The following is a 27755-nucleotide window of genomic DNA, read 5'->3' on the forward strand; positions in this document are numbered from 1 at the left end:
CAGAATCACACAATAATTGTTGAAGCCAGAATGTAACCTTACTTGATCCAAACCTAGAGCCTGAGTTGTTGTTGTTATTTTTTTTGTTTTTGTTTTTTGCGGTTTTTTAAAACCTATTTCTGGGAGAGAGAACATGATGTGAGCAGGGGAGGGCAGAGAGAAAGGTGGGGGGGGGAACAGAGGCTCCAAAGCAGGCTCTGTGCAGACAGTAGAGAGCCCAACTCAGGGCTCAAACTCACAAACTTTAAGATTATGACCTGAGCCAAAGCCGGATGCTTTACCCACTGAGCCACCCAGGTGCCCCTAGAGCTTGAGTTTTTAATGACTTTGTGACAATATGTTAACATTACGAACGAGGTATACTGTGGTCCCCACACTCGTAAAGAAAGACAATTCAGATCAAGGAATTCAAGGAAATTCCTTGAAGGAAATCAAGCTCTGGCCAGTACAAGTCACGTATACAAATCTACTTTTTTTAGCCCAAAAAGGCTCTCACTAGCAAGGCATATATGATTTCTGAGCTTTTTTTTCTCACCTGTAAAACATACTAAAATAAATCTTGTTCCAAGGATGAGAATGCTTTGTTTCCAAAATCCTCTGAGAGGATGGGATATAATATCCCACATTTAACAATGATGAGTCGCTTTTCTCTAGCACTGAGCAAACAAAACCATAACACTGCATTTGGGCTTTTCAAACACAAATTGATACAAGTCGAAATGTACATTTTCTTCACTTGTTTTTGCCAGGCCAACTGTCCTCCTCTGACCCCCTGCTAATTTTCCTGATGATGTTTGAACAGAACCTGCTGATTTGGGTAATTCCATGTCCATGCACAAAAATAATCGATGACATCAGCATAGTTAGGGGAATTAGACTTATTACTTAATTACAGAACCAGCAGAGGGAGCACAAACCCTGCATAAATAATAACCATTTCTTCTGAGCTTCTTAATAGTGGCAACGGTCGTAGGGAGAAATACATTTAAAGCTAAATTATCAGAAGATGGGTCTTCGCTTTCTTGGATTGGTATTAGGGCAGAAATCCAACATACTGTCTGTACAATTTACACTTACATAAATGTCACCTTCTTGGGTATCAAAGAGGAAGAAGGAAGTGTTTGTGCACATGTGGACATGTGTGCATGTGTGCCTCTTCGTATCATGGTGAAAAACAAATGACACCCTCTCCACTGGTGAATTCATTAAGGTCAGATGATGAGACTGTCCTAGAGTTGGCAAATATTTACTTGTTCAACCATTATGTCAGAACGTCTTTCATTGTAGCTGTGCACATCCTGACAAAGTACTGAGAGAACAAACTTGATTCTTTTAAGATGCATTCAAGGCTTACATTTACAGTTGGAGAAAGGTTCCACACAAAATAGCATAATATTGTGATGGTAAAAAAATAAAGATAATCGTATTTGTAAAGAACTATCTGCCTTAAGTACAGCGAAGGCTCTTAAGTAATGGTCATATTTTTGAACTTGAAACAGATGTTGTTGACCTTTTTCTTCTGGAAGAATAAATGACCAATAGCCAGTAAAGAGATAGGTTCAACCAAAACAACACTTTCAGGGATAAATGGAAGAAAGAGGGCACCCATTTATCCTTTATTTGATAGGGTGGGTCAATGGCTTTAAAAACAGCTATGACCGCTCCCCCACCCCACCCCCCGCCACCCAGCAAGATGTACAATTTAGCCACAGAGATAACATAATGGAAGACTTGATTTCTGTGCTATGGATTTCCTCTGTTGATTTTGCCAGGACGGTCTCCCCATCACTAATGTGGGGAAATTAAAAAAGCAAATCATGGAACTTATACATTGAAATTTAAATGACACACAACCTGACACACTCAAACAAAATGTTTATTTTGAAAAAGTCTCCTGTGGAAGGAGAGAGAGCGATGAATTTCAGCTTTAGCTCATATTCAGAGAACTACCAAGACCCAGGAATAGGGAAATGGTGTTGGTGAAGAAAGGCCCCAGTACAGGTTTGTCTGCCTCAAGTGAGAATCAGGTCAGAGGATGATGGGGACTGCTGTACTGTACCCAGGTGCCCCCAGTGCTTCCGCCAACCTCTTCTGCATGAGGCCTCTGTCCTATGGGCAGTGTTTCCCACCATCCTGTGAGCCTACTACCCCAGGAAAGTGGAACGGAAGAGGCAGCAGCAGACCAGCCATGGAAACTGGACAGGCACTCTGGTGCAGAGACCTGGAGCCTGGTTATCAACAGGGAAAGATGTGATCCACCCTTGCCTTCGCCCCCACCCCTTGCTTTTTATCTTTATTCACCCATGAAAGACTCTGAACACAGTGGACCCTCCAAATGTGACCCTGGTCAACTGGCTGCAGTTTACTTTGGGCTGGGTGTGCTTTCTTGATGAACGTGATCAGAAAAATGAGGTGGTCCTAGAGGATGGAATCTACTATGGTGCCCACGGTTAGGGCTGTTGGCTGACTGCTTCCACATCTGATACCACCATCAGATGGCATCTCTCTTTCAGGGATTGGTGGCCTCTCAATGGTGCTTTCTTCCACTGCTTTGAAAAAAATCCAAATAAGTTCATCTTACTGGGACAGGTACTCCCTGTGAATGACTAGTACGTCTCAGAGCAGATGCGTGTGGATCCTTCTTTCCATTTAGTTTTCCTCCAATGTTGTGCATATTCGAAGGTTTAAGGGCAAAGCAGGATTTACTGAATACCTATCATATATACTAGTCCAGTGTGAGAAGCCTTAGCTACATGGTTTCACTTAATCCTCCAAGTAGCTTTATGATTTAAATAAGCACTCCCTTTTCTTGCTAGTTCACAGACTGGGGAACCTGGAGGTCAGAGCAGGTCAGCAACTTGCCTAAGGTTAGTATGCGGTAGTCACGAATCACATCCAGAAGCCTGTGAAAAAAAGGGAGATGGTAGAATCCACCACTCTTAGAATTCTCAAACATACATTGTGGGGATTTTGCTGTTGTTGTTTTATGCAACTAAAGCTTGCTGGCTTGAGAATTAACAGCAAAAGAAAATGTCTGAGCAAAAGAAACCCCCTGGAAAAAAAAAATCAACTGGTGAGAGAATAATGATTGGAAAAATAATGATCTAGGCTAACATTCTCTTCAGTGATCTCTACTACCTGCATCACGGGTTGTGTCCTCCACAGGAGTGAGCTTTCTTTTCCAGCATGATGGCAAAGGTCATTACAGACCCAATCAACAAGCCAACTAGCTCCTCATGTGTCAGAGTCATTAAGACCAAAATAAATGGGACCGACAGTCTGAGGTCTGGAATCCTGATCCGTCTTAACAATCCACTGAAAACCACAGGTTTTCTATGAATTCAGAAACTTAAAAATTCTCTTCAGAGAGCATGTTTCTGGCAAGAAAGTCATTTTCTTTATTGATGATACCGTATTTTCTAAATGAAAACTTTAACATTGAAAGTGATATGAACATACTCTTATTGAGTTTTCGTAGTTGATCAAGAATGAGGCAAGAAAATGACAATGCTTATTTTCATCCAAGAAATGCATTTACCATAGCTTGTCTATGGATTACATATGAATATAGGGATTCATACTGTATTTATTACTATAACTCATTAAAATATGTGTCAAGTGATCTCAGAATGAGTCAGTCAAGAGAGACCAGTATGGAAGATGGGGAGGGGGGGAGGGTCTTATCTGATCATGTTAGGAAATGGTTGGAATCCAAACCCAACAATTATATCAGTGAAAATAGCCAGGTTTGACTAGAGCTAACCATTTGTCAGGCCTATGCTATGTGCACGTTTTTATTTTTAGCATTTCACAGCCATCCTGAGCCAATTCTACATATAGTTGAGCAAGCTGTAGAAATTTAGGATAGGTAGTACAAATTTGGAGAACCCAGAAATCTTTAAAGGAATTCTTTGGACACTTCCCCCACTTAACTGAATAAACACCAGAAAGACTGTGTTAGTGAAACTCACCTCATGAACGTATGAAGCACTAATTAATAAGCACAAATGTGTTTGTGTCAAAAACAGGTAATCTGCTTCATTCATCTGTTTAGAGACACTGTCTCTGCATTCACACCCCCAAACACAGTTTAAGTTCTGGTGACAATCTGGGAAAAAATGCAAAATGTTTCCAACAGATTACTGGTTTGCTTTTTCAGAAAGACCTAGAGATAATATTAAGTCATCTGGATGGTTCTCTGGCCAGTCGATGTTATATCACAGACATGTCACACACTTGTGAGAAAGTACATGTCAGAGCAACTGCCAAGTCATCCAGAGTCTGAGGTTCCCTAAGGACAGGGGTTCGGCCAGGGGGCGGCCAGAGAAAGGGCCATGATTCACTCTCGCAGCACCACGGCCTGGACAGACTTATCTCTAATTGCCTGGCTGTCATCTCTGAGATACTCCTGGGTGATATTGTGGCTAGAGTAATGAAGAAAATAAATACACTGAATCCCATATATTCCAGGATCCTGAAATGCTCTATTTATTTGCTCAATATTCATTAATGAAGAAAAAAAATCAGAGTTCATCTTTCATGTTATGCATAGACACCGTATATCATTTTTGCTTGAGTGTAAATTGTGATGCGAGTTCTTTCAATTATATGAAAAGCAAGGTGTCAAAGAGACGACTAATTTGCAGCGATGCTGTTCTTTGCGCTCACATTTCTGATTGTGGAAGTCCACAGTTCGAACACCAGCGTAATCAGCTCAAACAATCTGAACGGTAATTTTGCTCGAGAGGTGTAGAATCGTAATTTCATCACGGAAGCGTTGCATAGCTTGTGAACCTTTCAAAAGGAACTTGATTCCATTTAAGGTCTAGAGGCTTTCACCTTTTGTATAATGTCACAAAAAGTCTCTACAGCATTTTAGATTGGGTATAATGACATGTCAAGAAAAAAGCAAGTCTCTACTTGGCCTCCAGATCCTTCTGAGTGTGCCATCAGGGGGCCGTCCCAGTCTCTCAATTAACAACAGCAGTGGCTGCAACCATTTATTCAGTGGCCACCACCATATAAGAGGTACCCTGCAAAGCACTTTGCACCCATTACTGTGTTTAGTTTCTACAACACCCTTTTGCTGTCGGCTTTACTTGCCACGCTTCTACACACAAGAACAAAAGGCTGAGAGGGACTCAGTATTAGGCTCAAAGTCAGGATTCACACCCGGACTGTCTTGGTTTGGGCCACCCAAGTAGACCGCTGCCTACGGCCGCTCTGCTTGTTGTGTGACTGCTCACTGTTGGGACCAGCACTGGCGTGAAGGAAATGGCACAGGGAGAGGAGAGGCTGAAGTCTCGGTCTTACAAGAGATGTGCACTCAAGCGAGGAGAAAAGGAAAGCTTCAAAAAGAACTGGTCGTCTTACTGGGGGAGCAGTGGCAGAATTGTTGCTCTCGGGCGGGCTCACTGCATTGTGACCTCAAGGAGGGCCCATCCTTGCTCCGTCAGACTTAGGAAGGAAAGATCTGGCAAAATCAAGAAGCAGACAGCTGAGGGGCGCCTGGGTGGCGCAGTCGGTTAAGTCTCCGACTTCAGCCAGGTCACGATCTCACGGTCCGGGAGTTCGAGCCCCGCGTCAGGCTCTGGGCTGATGGCTCAGAGCCTGGAGCCTGTTTCCGATTCTGTGTCTCCCTCTCTCTCTGCCCCTCCCCCATTCATGCTCTGTCTCTCTCTGTCCCAAAAATAAATAAACGTTGAAAAAAAATTTTTTTTTTAAAAAATTAAAAAAAATTTAAAAAAAGAAGCAGACAGCTGAGATAATCACGTGCAACAGTATTTGGGAGCTGTCTGGTTACTCAGAGTCAAGAGGTTTTTGGCTCTAGGATCCCCAACAAACAGCATGAGACATCACTGGATAATTCATATGCTACTACTTATTATAGACATTCAATATATATTATGTTATACATATATATATTGAACGTCTATGTAAATAAATATATATATTTATTGAATAATAAAATAATATATATTTTTAAATGTATGTATAAATTAATATATATTTATTATAATATATTTATTACTTAGATAATAAATACATATATTTATTATAAGCAGATTTATAACTTAGAAAGTGGGGGGGGGGTCTCTTTTTTTTTTATCTGACACCCAGATTCTGCTCTGCTAGGTTTTCAGAGACCCCCCTTATCCAAAGGTGCAGTTGCTAAGTTGTCCCCAGGTCAAGGAATTGTCATGAATCTTGTAATAAATCTTAATTACAAAAGAACAGAGTATCCGCCTCTCTTTCCTGGACTAGAAAGGAAGTGCTCACAGGCAGAGGTGGTGTAGTATTGGCTGTTTTACCCACAGAGGTAGCCTGGCACCTGGCACATACAAAGCCCTCGATAACTAATTCATGAATAATAAAGGGTATTTTCTTTTGGGTTTATTCATTTTTGCATTCTGAACGTCAGGCTCTCTTCCTTTTCTACATATTTCTCTTTCTTCCCCTCAGGTCCAGCATCCCCTATCGAAAACAAAGCGACTTCCTTAGGCATGGTGGAAGAGGACAGGATCTGAACATCCATCGGCTCGTGTGCTTCTACTAGGTGGCAGGATCTGAGAAGTGGACTTGGAAAACAAAACCCTAATTAAACCAAACAAAATATCCCTTTCTAATTTTCTATGGAAAACCTCTGAAGGGACCAGAGTTGATGAACAAAACCACACTGCCATACTTCCCCATGATGAAGCAAACCCTAGTGGGAGGGTCAGAAAACGGCTACTGGGAAGTCACAATTATTGTTGTATATTATTTGTGTTTAGTGCCAGAGAAACGATTTTCTTTTTGCAATATCTCTGTCCCAATAAAATTAAGAACTTAGCGTAGGATCCAAATTCCCCCCAAAGGAGTCAGCTTAAAAAAAATTTACTAGCTCTCCTGCCACCGGGATTTATGGTTTCTTCTTTAATAGCAACAGTCGGATACACTAGAAGTTTCTTTGGTCACTACATGGATTCATTTATCTTTCTTTTGAAATACGCACTGAACATTTTAAACAAATTCTGGTGCTCCGAATCGATTGAATTTTGCATCGAGGAATGAATTGTAAAATGGCTTTTGGAATGGGTCTCCGGAACAAGAAGACTTTAAAATAAAAACAGATACTGAAGACTGTATTTTCCTGATTGTCAGTCAAGCTAATTATGCTTTACTCTAAAGCTTTGTCTATCATGCAAGAAAGCAAAAGGCAATTGGGGGCTTTCTCCTTGCACAGCCTGATGTCTGGGAATATAACACCAGTCTATTCACAGCAGGAGGCTGCTGTAATTGGCATCCCATTTTCCCCTACTAGAGGGTAATTCTCAAGCGAAGAAAACACAATGTTAACAAGATTTTACAAATTTGACATATGGTGTTCTATCTGAAATGACCAACACAAGTTCCTGGTCTCCCCAAGCAAACAGTTATCACTAGATAGGACTACAAGAGAACATGACGGGGTGTAAAGACACCTGGCATTCTGTTAGCAGATTGGTAAACCTGCCACCATAGGAAAACAACAAATAAAAGCAACAAAAGGTAACGCACCCAGGATAGATGTGTCTTAGAGAGGTAGTGAGGACAGAACAACAAAAGCCTCACCTAGAACACCAGGCTTCGTTAACGACATTTGGTTGTGCCTAAGGCATTAGAGGGGAGGATTCAGACCAAGGAGAGAATGCTTCCTGAGTCCCTTAAGGTGGGGGTAGGGCTGGTCCACAGTGTGAGTGACAGCAGTAATCATACAGGATGAACAGCACCTAGAAACGGTTCTTAGCTTATATTCATTCCCTCCCTAAACACAGAGAAACTCTAGAATGAACTTATAGGTAAGGTCAGATTGCCTTGATGTGAATCCAAAAACTTCATCACAACATCTTTCTTGTTCAAAATAACCATATACCCCCCAATGGGGGGATTCTGTTTTAATTAAAAAAGGAATGGAAGAAAATATTCTAGTACATAAAAAACAAAGCAGAAATACATAAAAACTTTCCAGGACAACAGGGATTTTTCTCCCCCTTCCCCTTGAGCAACATTTCATTCTTTCTTGGTAAGGCATTGGGTAGATTCCAAAGAAGGGCAAAAATGGATCCCTAGGAATTTATCCTGGATTTGCTACTAAGATACTCACAGTTTATTGTCTATAACTGTTGCCAGACCCCATCTGATGTTCCATCTGACCCCAGCTGAAGAGGTGGTGGGCGGACTGGAGATTCATTTTAAGGTTGATGATCTCAAGGGGATTACACAAAGGGATTAATGAACGTTTGCAACCACCAGGTACTGGCAGTAAAGGCACAGAGTCAGGGCAAGTCCTGATTTTCATGGGGAATTAAACTGCCTTTTGTTACCACCTGCTGACACATAATTGACAATCAATGAGAATCTGCCCAGGTGAAGGAAAAAGCATGGTAGCGCCACTCTTTTCTTTCAGTTCCCTCAATCCCGCAGACACACCGCATACTCCCGCAACAACTGTTTCTCCCGTGAGCCTATTTGCGTGTTCCTGCCCATTTCTTCCTTCCTTCTTGGATGTGCTACAGTGGTGATTCTCAACAGCACATGAACTATTTTTAAGTAGTACAGGGACAGGCTTTGAATTAACACTGAATCCCATCACAAGGAGCGTTTTGCTCTCTGCAATGTCTGACTATCCTCTAGACTGCAAAAAAAAAAATAAATAAATAAATAAATAAATAAAGTCAGAGGTCTCAGATATAAAAAAGTAGGAAGGAATCTCAGAGTTTGGGGCCAATATGTGTTTCTGACCTTGCTAATATGTGCTAATCTAAAAGGGAGATGTGAAATCAGAGTGTCCAAAAGATAGTACAACCCAGCTGGCATCTATTAGCGGGCTGTTTTCAGTGTAACTCATTTTTACAATCATTTTTTTTTATGACAAGTTATTACTGATTCTCCATTTCCAGAAGTTAGAGAAAACGGTCACTGAAAACAGTTACTCACGCTAGGCGAAATAAGCTAGCCACAGAAAGACAAATATTTTGATTCTACTTATATGCAGTATCTAGAGTAGTCAAATTCATACAAACAAAAAGTAGCGCTGGTTGCCAGGGTCTAGGGGAAGAAGGGAATGGACAGTTGTTTCCTGGGTACAGAGTTTCAGTTTTACCAGGTGGAAAGTTCTGGAGACTGGTTGCACTACAATGTGAATTATATTTAACACCACTGAACTATACGCTTAAAAAATGGTTAAGATGGTGAAACTGATATTTTACTGCCACGAAAAAACATTAGAGAAAAGCAGAAGATAATGTGACTGTGAAGAAAGGTCAGAAAATGTAACATTGTGGGCCTGGAAGACAAAAGGAGGCCTGAATCAAAGAATGCAGGTAGCCCGCAAAAGCTGGAAAAGGACAGGAAGTGGATTTTTCTCCAAAGAGTCCTGCCAATGCCTTGATGATAGCCCAGTAGGGCACATTTCAGCCTTCTGCCTTCCAGAACTGTGAGATAATACATTTGTGTCGTTTTAAGCACCCCTTATCTCCTTACCCCCTGAAAAACACAAGCACTCAAATGTATTTTCCCGAGTTAATTAAAGCATATTTGGAAATGCTATTTGGATGAAGTCCGTGTCTACGGAAAAACTGTGAATACATATGAACACCTGATGTTTGGTGAGCACACACCTCATCTGCTGGGCTATAAAAGGCAAACAAAGCTTTCCAGTATTTATTATATTTAAGAGGCCTCATGACCACGGGGACGGATTCAAATTAGATGTCAATACACTTCACATACAACTTGACTGCAGGGCAACGGTCTTTCATTATTAAAAGCAACCTCCCTCCCAAACTTTCTCATCATGCTGACTGACGGAAATAGGAACCAGGAGTTAAGTTGAGGAAAGGAGGCAGCAAGGCTAGATTGGGCTCATCACTTCATCTCCAAGCCTCAGTTTCTGAAACTATGAAATGGGTGAATCAGTACTTCCCTCTAAAGAGCTGCTGTGAGCCTCAATCAACATGCAAGGCCACTTTTGGCACATGCCCGGTTCCTATTATTAATATGATTATTACCAGGCATTCTTCTTCTACCAAATAGCTATTTTCTTTCTGGGAAAAAAAAAATTAAGAAAAAAAATTCATCACTTTAGCATATATTAAATCTGAGCAACTCCAGCCACCAGCCCTTCGATAATTTGGAGGTCACATTATTTGGAATGATCTAGGACACCACCATGTTGGTGGAGGCATGTTCTTGGGGACAGCCCTTCCATTTGCTCAGCTCTGAGTGAAATTTGCCAGTGTTGTGTGCCTGTTCACCGGGTCACGACTGTGACTGTAAGGGCCAGCCCAAGAGCTTGAACCATTTAATGTTTAAAGCCCGGCCTGAGCGCCAGGTTTTTCCACAGCTGTCACTTATCAGCAACACAATACCCTAGGGATATGTATTCATCAAATACTTATTGACTGAAGCTGTAGGGTTTTTTTTTTCTTTCATAACGTTAGAAAATATTGCTTCTGATTTAAATAGTTTTCTTTGAGGGATGGAAATCAAAAACAAAGATCCATTTTCCAATTGTACGTGTTGGCGAAAGGTGAGCACTTCTGAAAATATCTTGGGAGCTTAAGGCACGGTTTCTCCACACTGGCACTACTGACCTCCTGGGCCAGATGGTTCTACATTGTAGAGACTGTCCTGTGCTTTGTTAAGATGTTTAGCAGTGCCTGTGGCATCTACCTGCTAGATGCCAGCAGGACCCATACCCCTAGCTGTGACAATCACCAATGTCTCCAGACACTGCCCCAAGTCCCCTGGTAGCAAAACTGCCTTCAGCTGAAAACCACTGCATTGGACTAGGATACTAACTCTGAGATTACGAACAGCAGCTGTTTCCTTAAAAGAAAAATTAAAAAATACTTAACACAGAGTCACAGTTATGGCTACTAGTTGTGAATAATTTAAAAGAAGCCTCTTTATATTTTTATAGTGTCCTTCAATCCAATAAATATAAATTAAATGTAATAATAAGTGAAATAGCTTTGTAAATTGCAAAGTGCAGTGCTAATGATTATTAAAATGATATCAGCATGCTCTGGGACTATACAAAGCATGGGCTGCTTGAAGAACTAACTTTTTATTAAACCCATGCTTTGCGGCAAATACTTTGCTCACACCATCTCATTTGAATTTCAGCCTCTGATTTGTATCAATGAGGGAACAAAGGCTCAGGAAATAAAGTAACATGATCAAGGTCATTTGGCTAGTTAAGAGGTGGTGGCAGGATCTGGCTATAACTCTCCAAAGCCAGTATCTCCTATCCCACCTGCTGCTTGCCATGTGCTGTGGATGCCAGTCTGGAATGGGAGGGAGGCACTCCTATGTTGTTTGACAAGCCCTTCTGGAAACAATGGCACATGTATCTAGAGAAGGCAACCAGGGTTGGAATGAAATCTATAACCTGGGGCTGAAGTCATCTGACCTGGTTAAGTTGGGCCTAAATTCCAAATTCAAGACCCACTGGGCCAATCACCCAACGAGCCAGTCACAAACTGACATTTTTAGGGTCCATTCTTAATACCCACTATCCTTTTTCTCCCTTTAGATAGTCAGAAAAAGAAGCTTTGATGCAAATAGGAGAAACACATGTCAAACTGACCTAAGTAACAAGAAAGAATCTAGGTTCCGTTTTTCAGTTTTTAAACTTAGTATTTGTAATGGGTTGAAGTGGGTGCCCCCAAAAAGGTTTTGTTGAATTCTTAACCCCTAGTCCCTCAGAATGTGACCTTATTTGTACGCAGTGTCTTTACGAGGTAATCGAGTTAAAGTGAGGTCATTAGGGTGGGCCCTAATCCAATATGGCTGGTGTCCTGATAAATAGGGAGAATTCAGACACAGATGTGAAAGAAGAGAGAGAGCACACCAGGTGAAGATAGAGACTGGAGTGATAACACCTACAAGTCCAGGAACATCAAAGCCTACTGGGAACCCCTAAGAAGCTACAAAGAGTCAAGAAGGAATTCCCCTACAGCCTTCAGAGGGAGCATGGCACTACCAACACCTTGATTTTAAACTTCTAGCCTACAAAACTTTGAGATGATACATGTCTCTTTTTTAAGTCATCGAGGGACTTTGACAGATGAGGGAAATAAATGTTACAGCAGTCCTAAGAAACTAACACAGTTTCTATTTCAGAAGTTAATCCGTAAGCAGACTTGGGAAAATAAATGCACATGGTATGTTTTCAGGGGGTTCTAGAACACTGTGTTTGCATGACTGTCAAGCACACGGAGCTGTCTAAGGTGGCTTGTCAACTGAGTCGTGCCCGCCATATGCATGTTCTGGCCCACTGCCATGTAGTGACAGGGCCCTCACCCATGCCAACTGGCAGCTGGGCCCCAGGTGGCCTCTGTCCACATCCTCAAGGCAGATCTCTCCTAGGTCCGAGGCAAAATGGCCTCCTGGCTTCCCCCGGAAGGCTTAGAATGTTTATTCACATGAATTCTAATGGATCTGTAAAAAAAAAATTACATCTTAAAGTTTCTATTATATTTCTGTTAACATTTTCTATTACATAAATATGTTCAGAGGAAAAAGGAGGGCTATTTACCACACACTGAAACCCAAGGGGCATTAATATTCATGCCCATCTGAAATGTGGGCAAAGGCAAGGATGAAGTGGTGGGCTATGGAAAAGAGCAACAAAAACTTTTCTGGAAATTTTCTCAACTTAGTACAGAGCCGATCGATTGCCTTTAAGATACCAGGGTAGAGGAAAATCGATGTGAAAAGTTAATAAGCTCACATCTGGCATTAGTAAAGCAATGCAGAAAACCACACAGCCCATCTCCTTGGTGAGCTAGGCCAGTGCTGTTATTTAATTATTGCAATTCTGGCTTTGTTAGACCTGCCAGCGCAGGATTTGTTTATAGGTGTCCTTTCCTTCAAATCCGCCCACAGAGGCTCACCCTTGTCATTTGTCAGGGGCTAAATAGCTCCGGGCCAAGAGAAGACATTTACTTACAGAATCTTCAGATTCTTTTAAATAGGCCTTTGGGATTTTGCCACTGACTGTTCTGTGGCGAGAGGCTCTGGACACCTTGCACTGGGTGTTTCTTTTAATTGACTAACCTCGATGTCGCTGATCAAAACCACTGTAACCCACACATGCCCTCAGTCTGAGGGCTTCTAATGACCTTTCCCTGGCCCTCAACACATATGGCTGAGACAATGCAAACATCATTTGGAAGATGAGTAAATTCAATAACTCAATTACAGCTACACCAAAGCACCATTTATCAAACTCGGACCACAGCACTTTGTCTCTCTTAGGTCTCTGTTTTTCCACAGCCAGGCATTTGGGGAAAGTCACTAATCAATTTAGGAATGATTAAATTGGAATTTGTAACACTTCCCATTATTAAACCTTCAATCTTCATTACGGCATCTTAATGATTACATCATGGCTGAGAAAAACAAATTATAGGTAGCTGGCATCATTCAGAGAGCTGCAGGAGCAAGTAAACTGTCAGAAACACCACAAGTCTCATACATGTGGGTGTATAAATGATTGCTTGATGTGTACAAAGAACACCAAACTGCCATTCACTTTAGATAAAAATACACAGGAAAACTTGACCTAATATGTTGGCCTATACTGTACTCTTGCTTTTTTTCTATTGAGTTGGTTAACCTGGGATGAATGGATGGGAGCTGGGAACCCTTCAAAAATCTATGCAAATCTATGTTCAAATGAGCTTCAATCCCAGAGAAAGGTCCTAAGATCTTATCTGACCCTTACAGGGGTACAGAAATAGAGATGGTCTCTATTTAGTAAGTTCTATAGCTTTCCACTCTTACTTTCCTCTGATGTCCCTTGTCTTCTTTCAAACTCCAGTGTTAGTTCCCCGATCAAAAACTCTTTCACAGGAAATAATTTTTTTCTCAACTCTTAATAACATGGCCAATACTTCATGAGGGTACTTCGCAATTTCTACCATTAACCATATCCTCAATATTCTGGCAGTCAGAGGAAACTCAGCAGGGTTACCCATGGGACTTTAAGTACTGACATTCTTGTGGATTCTAATTGTGGGCAAACAGGAAAGAGGATGAAATTCAAGGAAGTGAGGGTGATTATTAATGGCGAGGAGAAAAAGAAAACATGAATTCTCAATATATATTAGGCCCATTTAAAAACGATACTGGGTGCCTTGGTGGCTCAGTAGGTTAAGCACCCAGACTCTCGGTTTCAACTCAAGACACAATCTCACGGTTTGTGAGTTTGAGTCCACATGGGGATCCGTGCTGACAACGTGGAACGTGCTTGGGATTCTCTCTCTCTGCCCCTCCTCTGCTCGTGCTGTCTCTCAAAATAAGTAAATAAACTTAAAAAAAAAAATCTTACACACTATAGAAATTTACAGGGTAGATACAGCAATGATGATGATGATGATGATAAAAGTAGTAATGAGAGTCTATCAGGCGTCAAATAATGTGCTAAGCACTTTAAAATTCAATCTTCACTATTAACCCCCTGAAGTAAGTATTATTCTCCTCAGTTTACAGATGAAGAAATGGAAGCTCAGAGAAGGGAAGCACCCTGCCTGGTTACAGTAGCCAGCCACCAAGATGGCCCTCAACAGGCCCCCTCTGGTATTCCCAGTCTTGCAGTCCTCTCCTACTATGTACCAGGGCTGGTCTGGGTGACTAATGGAATACAGCAGAAGTGACCAGATGTTACTTCTAAGGTTAGGGTATTAAAACTACTAAGGCTTCCCTCATCTTGGGCACTCTCTCTGTCTCTCTTTCTTGCTCTCAAGGAAGCCAGATGTAATGTCATGAGCAGACCTTACCATGGGAGAGTAACTGAGGCCTCTTGCCAACAGCCGTGGGAGGGAACTCAGAGATGGAGGCCCGGCCCTGCCCAGCCTCAGATGGCCGCTGCCCCAGTCAACAATCTGAGTACGCCCTCAGGAGAAACCCTGACCCACAGCCACTCAGCCCTAAGCCACTCCAGATTCCTGACACTCAGAAACTGGGTGGCAGAATACAGGTGCGTTGTTTTAAGCTAGGTTTGGGGGTCATTTGTAAGGTAACGATCATTAAAATATTAATCACACACCTAGTAAACAGGAGAGTCTGGATTCAGACCCAAACCGGCCTGGCTCTGGAGTTTGTGTTCTTACCCTCCTTCAACGTTCCTAAGTCACTCCTTTAGGCACCTAGGACCTCCCTTTTATGGGAAAACAGAAATTTCTTTCCACCCCCACTGCCACCTTAGTAGGCACTGGTAGAAGGAGCTGTGGTCCTCCTCGGCCTGCCAATCACCAAAGAAAAAGGTCAAAGGTAACACAGCTCATCATCCTGACAGATGGGAGAAATCCCAGCGCTTAGCAGGTGTGCTGTCTCCCTGCTTCTATCAGCTTTGGAAGTTAATTTTATACACACAGGATTTCTAAAGCTGCCCGCTATCAATGGCATTCAGTGGGGAAAATATAACCACATCTCATAATTGCCTTATTTATTTAAAAAGGTGGAGCAGATTAAACTCACCAAACACCATCTTCCACCATGGGGTTTACATATTAGAGCAAATCTAATGAACGATAAGGTCACTGTCTTGCATTCGTCTTCATTTAAAAATGGATGCAGTAAGAAAACACCTGCCTTAAAACACTGTAGGTCCATAATCTCCTTGCAGTCCAAGCTTCATTTATGGTGAGAGTGCAGAGCAAACGCTACCATTACGGTGACAGTGTTCACTTTTAAGCTCAGAGAATAGAGAGGCATTAAACAAAAGAGGACCAGTGGGAGACCCATCCATTTCAGGCCCTGGGAAAGGTCCCTCTTTGCCAAGTGAAGGGGGGAAAATGAGCCGTAAGGCATTAAGAAAGGAGCAAGCTGTGAAATGAACCAAGGGGTAGATGGTGCGGTTCATGACCCTGTAGCCTCATAACACAGTCCTTCAGCCACGGGGTCGCTAATGAAGGGCGATGCCTGGAAATTAATGGAGTGGTATGGGGTACTCGGGTGAAAATGGGAGCATGGTGATTCTTCCAGTCCTTTCTGCTCAAAGAGTCAGGGCAGAATGGTTATTAAAGCTTCCAGCACTTTGGTAAGTTAATATTTCACCATTATATGATTAGAATAAGCAAGCCCAGACATCAAGTACCCAAGCATCTTCTTTTTGAAAAACAGAAGGGACCCCTAGTCCTAGAAGGAAGAAAGAGAATAAAGGCAGGTCCATCTGATTCTAAGCTCTGATGTTCTGATGAGGCAAGGGCCTTCATTTTCTTTTGTTTTAATTCAAAAGGCCCCTTTAGCCAAGTGGACCCTGCAAAAATCCTCCACTGGGAGCTCACGTCCTAATCACCTCCTTCCAAAAGCCTCACAAATAGATATTTATGGCAAATACAAAACACTGAGCATGCTGACTTATGAAAGGCGATTTGTTCCATCTGTGAATTGAGACCTGAAACCTTTCCACTTTCATGTTATCTGTCATTTTTCTCCCACAAATGAAATGAATAATTCCTCCTCATGGCAGTCAATTTCAAATTCACAGGGTTCCCCCACCCCTGAACCCATTATATTTTGTTGCATAAAACCCATCTCATAAAATAAACCTCTCAAAGTTGTAAATTAAAAAATAAACATTCTTGAGAAAATGTCAAATGCAGGCCTGAGAGAAAGGCCAAAAAATCCATTTAAGGGAATATTGCAGGGAATCCGTCCCCAGAAAATTGGGAGAAAACACTCAGACTGGTGATTGAATATAAATTCACCGCCTTCAGCCGATTTGTAATGAAATGAACCTTTAGCTAGGGGTTGCTATATACTTTTAGAACGGACTATGAGCCATGCCTGCAGTGGAGGGAAATCAAAAAATATGTACCAGAATATTAAAATAAAAGCGAGGGTGAACAAATGGAGAGGGCAAACAGAGTATCTGGCACCATGTCTGGGTGTGCAAATAAAAAGTCACCAAAAATACTCCCCCCACTGCGTGGCAGGTGCATTTAACCTATAAAATGTACCCATACACCGACTGCTCAGGCTGGTAGGCTTTCAGTGGCAAATCCTGAATGCTAGAGACATTTTCCTAGGGTCTCTGGTCGCTTCCCACCTTCATGGTTTGGCACGTGCTTCAACATACTCAGAAGCACAGTACACAAACACCACGGTGGCAGTCACCTCCAAGATGGCCCCAATCATCATGCCTTCTGGTATTCACACCCTGTGTACTCCCCTCCCACATCGTACCAGAGTTGTTTTGTGCGACCAACAAAATACGGCAGAAGCAGTGGTGTGTCATTTCCAACACTAGGTTATAAAAGCCACCGCATTTTCCATCTGTTGTTCATTCTCCCTCCTTCTTTCTCTTTCTGATCACTTGTCCTGGGGGAAGCCGGCTGGCATGTCTTGAGTAGCCCTTTGGAAAAGCCCACCTGGGGAGCAACTGAGGCCTGGTGCCAACAGCCGGGGAAGACTGGAAGAAGCCTTGGCAACAGCAAATCTCTGTGAGGGAACCACCGTCAACACAGATCCTCAGGTGAGCCTTCCGACGACCACAATCCAGGTGGCCAGCCTGACTGCAACCTCCTGAGAGGCACTGAACCAGAAGAGCCCAGACGAGCTTTCCCCAGATGCTTGACGCTCAGAAACTGTGAGACATTAAATTTTTGCTTTTGCAGACATGGTAAACTTGGGGGATATTTGTTATACAGCAATAGACGGCAACTACACCCACTGATGACACCACGTATTTAGTGAGTTCTTACAATGTACCAGACAATGCATGGAGTGTACTTCACAAACTGTCTCACTTAATAATACATCACACACCCTATGGTGCAGGTCCTACTTTGTTATTCCCAGGTTATTATACAGGATTGCAGGGAGGATTAAATGACATATAAAGCACTTGGAAGAGTGGCTGGCACTTAGTGTGTACCTTCTAAATGTTAGCTATCAAGACTATGACTATTCCCGTCAGAGGAGAATATCACGGGTTAGCAAGAGCTTGCTCTGGGCCACACTGCCGGGAGGTAGCAAACACACATTACACATCTCCCAGATTCCAAGGCCCATGTTCTAAAACCAGGATGCTTCTTCCCCTGACAAAAAAGTCTCCAGTAAACAGACAAAACATATGCTATAAGCAAAAGTAATTAATTCCTGGGTTATCTATGGTCTTGGATTAACCATGATTTTTGGGTCTTAGATTAAAATCCTCTTTGTGTGGGGTGGTGGGTCAAAAATATTCCTGAAGGCTACAAAACTGTTTTTAAACATTAAAAAACACTGAAAGCAAGGACTTGGCAAAAAACAAAAGCATACTAACAAATTGAGATTTTTATTTGGTGTAAAAATTTACTGAATACCAGCGGCATTTACAACATGAAACTGACTGAATGTTGCCCTGAGTCACTAAGTTGCACCTATCCTTAAGATGAAATCAAATAACAGAGGGGTCTATGTGCACTACTCAGGCCAAATCCTGAACCTGCAGAGAAACTAACTTAAGGGTTCTGTTACTAGGTTCAGAAGTAGTTGTTGAATTAAAAACAGTCAGAGAGGTCCAGCCCTCTGACGAACGTTGTTTTTTTGTCTTGAGCACATCACAGGTAGGGTTATAATCTCTGCGAGATTAAGTACTCTATAAAAGAATAGGAAATAACAGAAGCTACAGGCTGGTAATGTTCAAAAAACTCATTTCAACCAAGTCTCATCCAGTTGATTAATCAACATCCACCTTTTATCTTCGGAGGCGAGCCTTCAGTTCTACATAATTCGCTGTTGAATGAACATCTGTTCACTGCTGAGATTTACTCAGCCTAAGTGCTTGTGGAATGAGAAACTAAGAAATGTGGCTTTAATCCTATTCCACCTTGAAGAGGTCTCGCCTCCTCTGTGGTTAGGCAGCTTGAAAAAGGTACTGGCTTTCTGCACTCTCATTACTTTATGATGCTCTCGTCATTTACCAAAGTAACCCAGTGACTTCAAGTAACACTGCCAATGAGGGCATCCATACTCTTTGAGCCTGCAAGGAAGGAGTCAAAGTTAAATTCCTTCTGGCAGGGTTTTCAAATTGTGAAGGGAGCAATCAGTAGAACCAAATCCCGCGGGACTCTAATGAGAGGAGACATTCCTTTTTGCCAGTACACACTTGTCCACAGTCGACCCGCCAAGTTCCTTTCCCATGGTTATTTTGTGGCTGTATCCAGTAAGTACCCAAGAGCACCTAGGGGGCGTCATCCCAGACTGCTGGAGCCTGGAGAGCAGGCACCTGCTGAAATCGCTCCAATCTAGCAACCATGTGTGAGCTCGGCCTGAGAAGCAGATCACCACTGGTGTGGCCACCAGAAGTACTTCAAACATGGTCTTTGTAATGACAGCTTGTAAGGAAGGACCCAGGCCTCTCCCCACTCCCCCTCCTGGAACAGTTTAGCCAGACAGGTGGGGCAACCCAAAGCAATCCTGCCTCCCTTCTTGTACCCTGCCCCATGCCCATGCTCCCAATTCATCATGTGGGGAGCTCAACTCAGTCTACACAAACGTTGCAGGTTCTCACCCATTTGCTGAAAAAACAGAACAAAACAAAACAATACAACGTGCCGGAGGGATAGACTGAGTAGGAGGGGTAGCTTATGGGAGGAAGGGAAGGAAATTAGGTTACGTGCAAGGGACACTGCAGTGCCTTGGAATACAATTTCCAATATAGACGCTGGCATCAGGTGTTCCAATAAACCCTTTTGTTTGTAATGTGATTTTATTGGGGGCAATCCAATTACAGAGAAGTTCAAACCACCATCCTTAGGGTAAGACCTGAGGCCAGGGTCTAACTATTAACAACTCTATTAATACTCCTCTTCACCAAACAAACCGTGTCTGCCCTTGGCTGTTGTGACTGCCTGTCAGAGAGTGCCCTGATCCTAAAACCGCTGGGGCATAAAGGCCAGCCAACCTGAGATCAGCCACAGCTCGAAGCCACTGTTGTCAAAACTGTGGCCAAGACGTTATCAAGTCCAGCAGAGTTCACAGCTCTCAGAACTCAGCAGCTGGGACAGGCCCTTGGGAACGTGGTATTTCCCACTGCTCAGAACTCCAAGTGACCCTCTAGATTTTTCCTCTGCTGAAACGGTATCAGTTCAAGATCCGAGTAGGCTCAAACCTTTGGTCCTCTGCACTCACGGATGGGTCTCTCTGCTCGGAAAAGCTGCCCATGGTCAGTCTGACTTGCTTGGCTAGCTCTCTGCTCAACCATGCTGAAGACAGACTCTGCTCTGTTCTTTCCTGGACACCGTCTCCAGTCGGCTCTTCAAGTCCAAATCGGAAAGGAAAGCTCTTCCGGGACCTCCTCCCTAGCCTGCTCCCCATAGTCCATGCTTGCTTCCGTACCAGCCCTGGGTCACTGACAAGGGCAGTTGGTAGTTGCACCTCTCACTGTACTACACTGTGTGTCCTCAAGACAGGGGACCTTTCCTTGGTCGATCTGCACCCCTCCCACAAGCAGACGATGGATCGGTCTGAAGAAATGCTGTCAGTGCATAACCTTGCTCCCAATTCGGTATGTTTAGAGTGGCTCCTGCCCCTGTGTACACACGGCTTTCTCAACCACACGTCCCACACCAGTTTCTTCCCCATCAGGGTCCCAGGAGAAGCACGTTCTGCACTTGGCACCCATGTAGTTCCTGGGGGTGGCACTACTGAATCTTCCACTCACAGTTCTGTGAATGAGGTACTTGTATCATTCTTAGTTTAGGGCTAGGAATTAGGGATCAGATAAGTGACTTGTCCAAGGCCATGAAAGTGTAGTAAAAGACACACACGGGATTTGGCCCAGTCTGTCCTGACCCTGAAATCTGTGCTCTTCACCACTATGTGTGCAAACAGCTTATCCTTACAGGCTTTTGGACCCTTCGACATGGGGGCTGTATATGGCCATCTGAGGTGTCAGAGAGTAAAAGGGTCACGCCCTTGCAGGAGTACGTCACTTTGGAGAATAATCTTCTCCTCTTACCTCAAAGTAACAAAAAAATGGAGACAACACAATTTATTAAACTTTATAAAAAGGTCAGATGATAGGAATCTATCTCCTAAAAGACAAAGAGCTGGGTATATGGAAACCCAGAGTTCATGAGAAGCAAATCACTCATTCTACCCTTGAAAAGAAAAAAATGGAACCAAGTATTCAAATTTACGAGCAGGTTGTTCATAAAATTTATAGTGTCATTTTAAAAACTTAAGGGAAGGGGTGCCTGGGTGGCTTAGTCGGTTGAGCATCCGACTTCAGCTCAGGTCAGGATCTCACACTGGGGGAATTCAAGCCCCGCGTCGGGCTCTGTGCTGACAGCTCAGAGCCTGGAGCCTGCTTGGGATCCTGTGTCTCCCTCTCGCTCTCTGCCCCTCCCCCACTAAGTCTCTGTCTTTCTCTCTTTTTCTCAAAAATGAAACAAACAGTAAAAAAAAAAAAAACAAAAAACTTAAACGTAACAGACATCAGAGATTCTCCAATCCGCCTCTCTCACCTTATGAAGGAGGACAGAAAGGTCCAAGAAGGGTGAAAAAGAGCCGAACGACAAAGCTAGCGAGGGGACACAGCAGGACTAAGCCCAGGTGTCTTCCATCCCCGCCCAATGTCCTTTCCATTATCCAAGCGTGGCAAATTGTTTCAACACGAAGGGCACCTCTGCCTGACCGGCAGTGGCTGCCTGGAGTGACAAGCTGTGAAGGCTCTGAAGCCATGGGCTGGGGGGGAGGGAGGGGGGGTCTGAGGATAAGAAGGCAGTGAGTGATTAATCAGGCCTGATGCAGGGATGGGTCAAAAGATGAAAGAGTCAGCTGCTCCCTTCTTAAGGTCTTTATTCACAGAAATGTGTCTATTTAATTGTCGTGAACTCATAATTTATCTCAAGAGCAATTACATTAATACCATCACAAGAGTCTAGTTCATTAGACTGTTACAAATCTATTTCAAAGAGAAAACACATTTTCATTTGCAACACGGGATCCCAGAAACCTGGACTCTGCTTTAGAGGAAAGCCACCAGAAAGGGAGATGAAGGTAAGCTCAGTGGAGAGCAACACACTGGAGAGTCTCAACTCTTCACCCTCCTCAACGCTTTTACGTTAGATGTACACGCCATGTCCCACTGGCCACCGTGGCCACGACTCAACTAGGCTGTATCAGAATGGCTAAATCATGCATTTACTACCTGGTTCCTAAAGGCATCGGACGTGTTCTTTTGTTTTGTTTACACATCTCTGACAGTCTTCAACTCCATTTTCTAAAACATCACATAAGTGAAAGTACCTGTGCAATGTGCTAAGAGAAAGTTCCTATTTTGTGATGGCTCTGAGCAGGCTCAGCTGAGTACCCTAAGACCCTGCAGGAAGGGAGGGGCCCTAGGATATCCACAGGGCTGGTCTGGAAAGCCCCCCAAACAATGAAAGGACCTGGGTTGCCAGATACCATCACATAAGTAATACAGCCTTTGAGGGATCTTGAACTGACAATGTTTCTGAGGACAGGACATTTTTTGGTGTTTCTGCCAGGAAGATCCAGAAACTGTCATACACGCCTGGGTCAATCCAAAGCATCCAGCCTCTCTCCAACACTCCTCATTACACTAGCATGACTGGTCCCTGGACACCAAAGGGCTTAGGGAATTGCTACTGATGGTTTCCTATGCTATTGTAAGTAAAATAAAATGTTCTTGTGCATTAGAGAACCAACACGCCTACCTTGCCTTTGCTTCATAATCCAGAGTAGAAGAGGAAATTTTCCCTCTATGGAGGAGTTTAATGAGCAAGACAAGATCACTGTGGTTGTTACAGATATCCCAGGCACCCGAGCGGCTGATCAAAGCACAGAGGGAGAACGTCACCAAGAAAAATGTCCAGGGTTAAGGGAAGAGCTTCATTTTGCAGCAGTCCAGAAGAAGCCACAAAGATACGCCTTCTGGAGCTCACTCTCCCTGCTTGCAAAGTCAACATAACGAAGATGTGAGAAAGAGCAGTTAACATGTAGCTTTTAGGCTAGATGCACGTTTGCCATCAGGATGCTCTGTAAATGATGTCTTCACAGGGCTGTCAGTTGTCCCCGGGAAGAAATGTGTCTGGGTTCACAAATGCTGCGGTACTTCCAGAAAAGGACAATTTACCTTCTAGTGTTCATCAGGGGCTATCACGGCAGCTATCGTAATGCTGTTTCTGGTTTCCTGTCACTAGCTCTTGCCTGTGCAAAGTGTCGGCCCTGTAGTTAACCAAATGTATGCCTATTCTTTAAGATGCAAATACAGAGGTGATGCAACCTATGTGCTATAAAGTGCGGTTACTTATCTGGTTGATCATGTTATCCACAACATACAGCCTTATAGACCAGTGGGGAAGGGTTTAGCAAGAAGCTACAAATACAACTGCTTCTACTGAGCAAGGGGTCGTGCTTTCTTGGAACCACAGCCTAATCAAGAATTCGGTGGGAACAAAGTCCACTGATGATATCAGCAAGCAAGTCTTCAAAATTAGCCGTGAAACACTCTCTATCCTTGCTTTCTCCTGATTTGTTTTCGGAGGATGGACAGAATGTCCATTCTCTTGGTCCCCTTTCTAGGAATAAAAACTGCAACCCCATCACTTCAAAGAGGAATTGGGTTTCACTGACAAGGCTGGCAAAGGGATCCCAAATGGAGGAGACAGTGCACAGAAAGGCACAGAAGCATGACATTCTTGGATGTACCTGTAACGCAGGATGGCTGGTGTGTCAGGCTTGGGTTACAGCCAACTGGAGAGGTAAGTGGGGGCTGGGAGGGGCCGGGAAGGGCCCTGGGGACCTATGGCAGCCAGAAGAACTTTCTTCTATGAGGTAAAGATGAATCACATCATGGCTTCAGAAAAATGTTTAACTCTTGAAAAAAGTGTAACAAAAGGATTGCAGGAAGGAGAAAATGGACAGCAGGTGGGAATTAAGGAAAGAGGTACAATGACCCTGGCAAGATAAAGGGGGGTCTGGGGTGGAAATGCAGAGTAGGGGATAGATATGAGAGACAATGACAGGAAATGAGAGCTCACAGGAACTGACAGGTGAGTGAGTGAGTAAGCAGAGTCCAGAATATTTGCAAGATTGCTAGCTTGAGCAACTGGGTGGATGACAATGCTAGGCAGACTTAGAGGGTAAGGACGAGGAGAAGGAGGGAAAGCATGAGTCTGGCTCATAAGCCTTAGGCTTGACGTATGTTGACATCTGAGCAGAGATGTCCCAGAGATGGGGTGGGGGGGATACAAATCTGGGTTCTGGAGATGGGGCATGGTAGATATGGGAGGTGTCTAAGCAAAGACTGCTCAGAGCGTGTAGGGAGAGGTGAGGTCACAGGAGCACGGGGAGGGGTTGTTCAAATGTCCCAAGACCCAGGGGTTAAGAACTGACAGTGCTTGCTGGGTATGACAGCAGGAAGGTCTCACAGTGTCCTGTGCCAGAAGATCTTCAGGAGAAAGGTGGGGAAAGAAGCCAGAATGTGACACAGAAAGTCAAAAAAAAAAAGGACAGACTATTCTTCCAAGATGACTAATAGCTACCGGCAGACAGCGAGACAGCGAGCAGGCAGGGCCATCAAGGGGAGGAAGGTGTAGCCTGGGGAGGGAGCCTTGCTGCAAAGCGGGGCCAACAGGCCAGGAGCAGCGGCGCGCCACCCGAGGGCTTGTTAAAAATTCAGAACCTCAGGCCCATCTCCAGGATAAAGGAGTCAGAATCAGCACCTGAGCAAGATCCTCAGCTGATGTGTTTGCATATTCAAGTCTGAGAAGCTGGTAGTGAAGGAGGCTTGGACTTCCTGTGTGAGCAGGACCCGAGGCACCTGGGAAGAGGGAGAGCAAATGCTCTCCTAGGAGAAGTGAGATGAGGTGACAACAGAAGGAGGGAATCTGACCTTAAAATGAAGCCAGAAAAAGCCAGATATCCTAGTATTTTCTTCCTTTCCCCAATTTCCAACAAATACACCTGGGTGACGAAAGTAAGCTTTCTACTTACAGAGAACTGAGGGTCTCAGTTCTCTGATGCGTGAAACAGGGATAATGGGGATTAATTTCACAATTAATTTAATTTATATCATCATCAACACGACGGAATGGGAAATGCTTTCCTCAAATCCTCTTTACATCTTTTGAGAATGAGGCCCTTACAGAATCTGAACCAATGACAGAAGGGTATTACAGGGTTTCAGATATGGCTCCACCTCAGATTCTTCATCGTAGAAGTAGTTTTCCTACCATGATTTGTCTACTAATGGTCTGGCAGCTTCAGAGTCAAATATGGCTTGCATCAGAAAGAATTAAGTCCTCCGTTTAGGACAGACAGTATTTCATTCTTCCAGCAACTTTCTGAATGAGATCTCTGTCAAGTAGAAACCTAGAGGGGTAGCAAGACATGTTCATTTTAAACTAGAAGACCATGAAAAATGGTTTTTTTTTTTTAATACAGGCACTGTGAGAAACATAGCTAGCATGCAAAGGATGACAATTAAGTAAGTCAATTTCAGGAAAATTGGTAGGTAATCTGATGTGTGTTGATGTATCCGTCTCCACACGTAATGTTTAAGAAGAAATTTGGAAAAACTTACAGGCAAGGCAAGGCTGATAAAAACCTGTAATTACAACCAAAGGGCGGCCCGTGTAGCCTCTTTATCAAGTAATTAACAACATGTCTGGCCACAACGGCATGTGACTCAGTGTTTCCAATTTCTTTAAGTGAATTTTAAAGCTATTACCAACGCCCTTGCCAACACACAGCAAGAGATGGGCTGAGGAGCTTTTGTGCAAAAAACTTTATCTTCATCAGAGGAAGGTAAGTGGATCAAGCTGACAGGGAGCAGGCAAACAGCACGCGGCAAGGACGGAAGAGTGTGGTGAGGGAAACAGAAAAATAATCAACACACTACCAGACACTGGGGTCGGGGAGATGCCAATGGCTGTAAATGGCTTGCTTTTAGGTCAACAGCTTGAATCCGGCTCCGATGGGCAATAACTCCAAATTCTATGGCCTGTGTAAGAGCCCATGGATGGCAGGGGTGGGATTACAATCCAGGCCCAAGTACACAGCTGGGAATTTCCACGGCTTTAGACTTGGCAGGGCACACACAGACTGGAGAGGAGACTGGGAGAAAAACGATCATTCAGCCGACCGATACGATTTTTCAAACACCAAAACAGCCCCATTAAAACCAACAGACAAAAAAAGCCATACGCTGGCTTAGCAGTTGTAGAGTTTCTGTTTGGGACAATGGAAACGCTGTGGATATAGACAGGGTGATGGTTATATAACCCTGAGAATGTAATTAATGCCACTAAATCATACATTCAAAAATAGATGAAATGGTAAATGTTAGGTTATACAGATTTAAAAAAACAAAAACAAAAAAAACAAGAACAGAAACAAAGGAAAACCATACATTTAACTTATCCAGTCCATGAAAATTTCCTCAATGTAGCATCAGCCAAGCTGGGAGGCAGACCTGGGAGGTATTTTGTGTTGTGATTATTTATGAAGCTACCAGTACCTGTTTGTCATTGATAACATTCAGACCTTAGCATCAGACATGTCAGAAGTCAGAGACGTTTAACTTCACATCAGAAAAACTAAGTATTTTTAAAGTGTTGGAGGGGCACCTGGGTAGCTTAGTCGGTTGAGCATCGGAGTTCGGCTCAGGTCATGATCACACAGTTCATGGCTTAGAGCCCTGCGTTGGGCTCTGTGCTGACAGCTCAGAGCCTGGAGCCTGCTTCAGATTCTGTGTCTCCTTCTCTCTCTGCCCCTTCCCCACTCATGCTTTGTCTCACTCTGTTTCTCAAAAATAAATAAATGTAAAAAAAAAAAAATTTTTTTTAAAATAAAGTGTTGGAAAAATATTAATACAGTAACCTAAGAAATACCCTTAAACCTATGCTCTATTATAAGATAAATATGCCTTGGAATCAAAATGTCTTTTGCTCCAAATTGGAAGTCCATTATATTTATACTGTCCTCCCTACCACCAATAAACTGGCTAAACATATAAATACTCAACATTTCCAATTTATACAGGAATCAAATGGATTTTCATAGTGAGTATGATTAAAAAAAAAAATTTACCAGTACTGAGCACTGACTTCTATAAAGAAGGGATCTAAATGTCAACTTCTGGTACTGATTTTCATCAGCTTCAGTATCTCTGAACTTAGAGATGTTTCCTAAGAAATAGTTTTAGGCTTTGAAAGCCAAGGCACTTGAATAATTTTTTTTTTTACCAAGCTTAGATAGTGTTTAATTCTGTATCTTATTATCCGATGGTCAAGATCTTCTTCAAAAAGAAAACAAAGAACTTTTACCCCTGGAAAAAATAACACCAATAAATAAACACTTAAGTAATAAAATGGAACAGAGGAAACCCAAACTATCATTTCCTACATTCACTCTGCACAACTCCCAGGAGAAGGCTGCCTTCCCTTTCTATATTTTCTGGGAGGCCAACTAATCAGTTCATTAAAATACACAAGATGAAGACGTCACAATTACCCAAAGCCAACTAATTACCGCTGAGACTCCCTGGGACACAACACAGCTCTCTCCTCTAGCAACATCCAAGCCTTCTCTGGCTGAAAAGAAAAACCAAGTTTTTTGCAGAGTCAGAACAAATGTGCCACCATTAAAGAGCCAAAACATTCACCATCTTGAATTCCTGCAAGTGTCTTAAGAATGGTTCTTATGTAAGCCAGTAATTTGTGTGTCGCTGACACCCAAGTGTAGAAAACATTTGGAACCCATCT

General features: G+C 43.1%; 1 protein-coding gene across 1 annotated transcript in view; it reads right to left on the bottom strand.

The window, feature by feature from the left end:
* PDZRN3 (PDZ domain containing ring finger 3) overlaps positions 1–27755 on the bottom strand; it is a 240508-nt gene that overhangs the window by 70480 nt on the left and 142273 nt on the right. The window lies entirely within an intron of this gene.

The sequence above is a fragment of the Prionailurus bengalensis genome, chromosome A2, assembly GCF_016509475.1.
Source record: "Prionailurus bengalensis isolate Pbe53 chromosome A2, Fcat_Pben_1.1_paternal_pri, whole genome shotgun sequence".
Classification (NCBI taxonomy): Eukaryota; Metazoa; Chordata; class Mammalia; order Carnivora; family Felidae; genus Prionailurus; species Prionailurus bengalensis.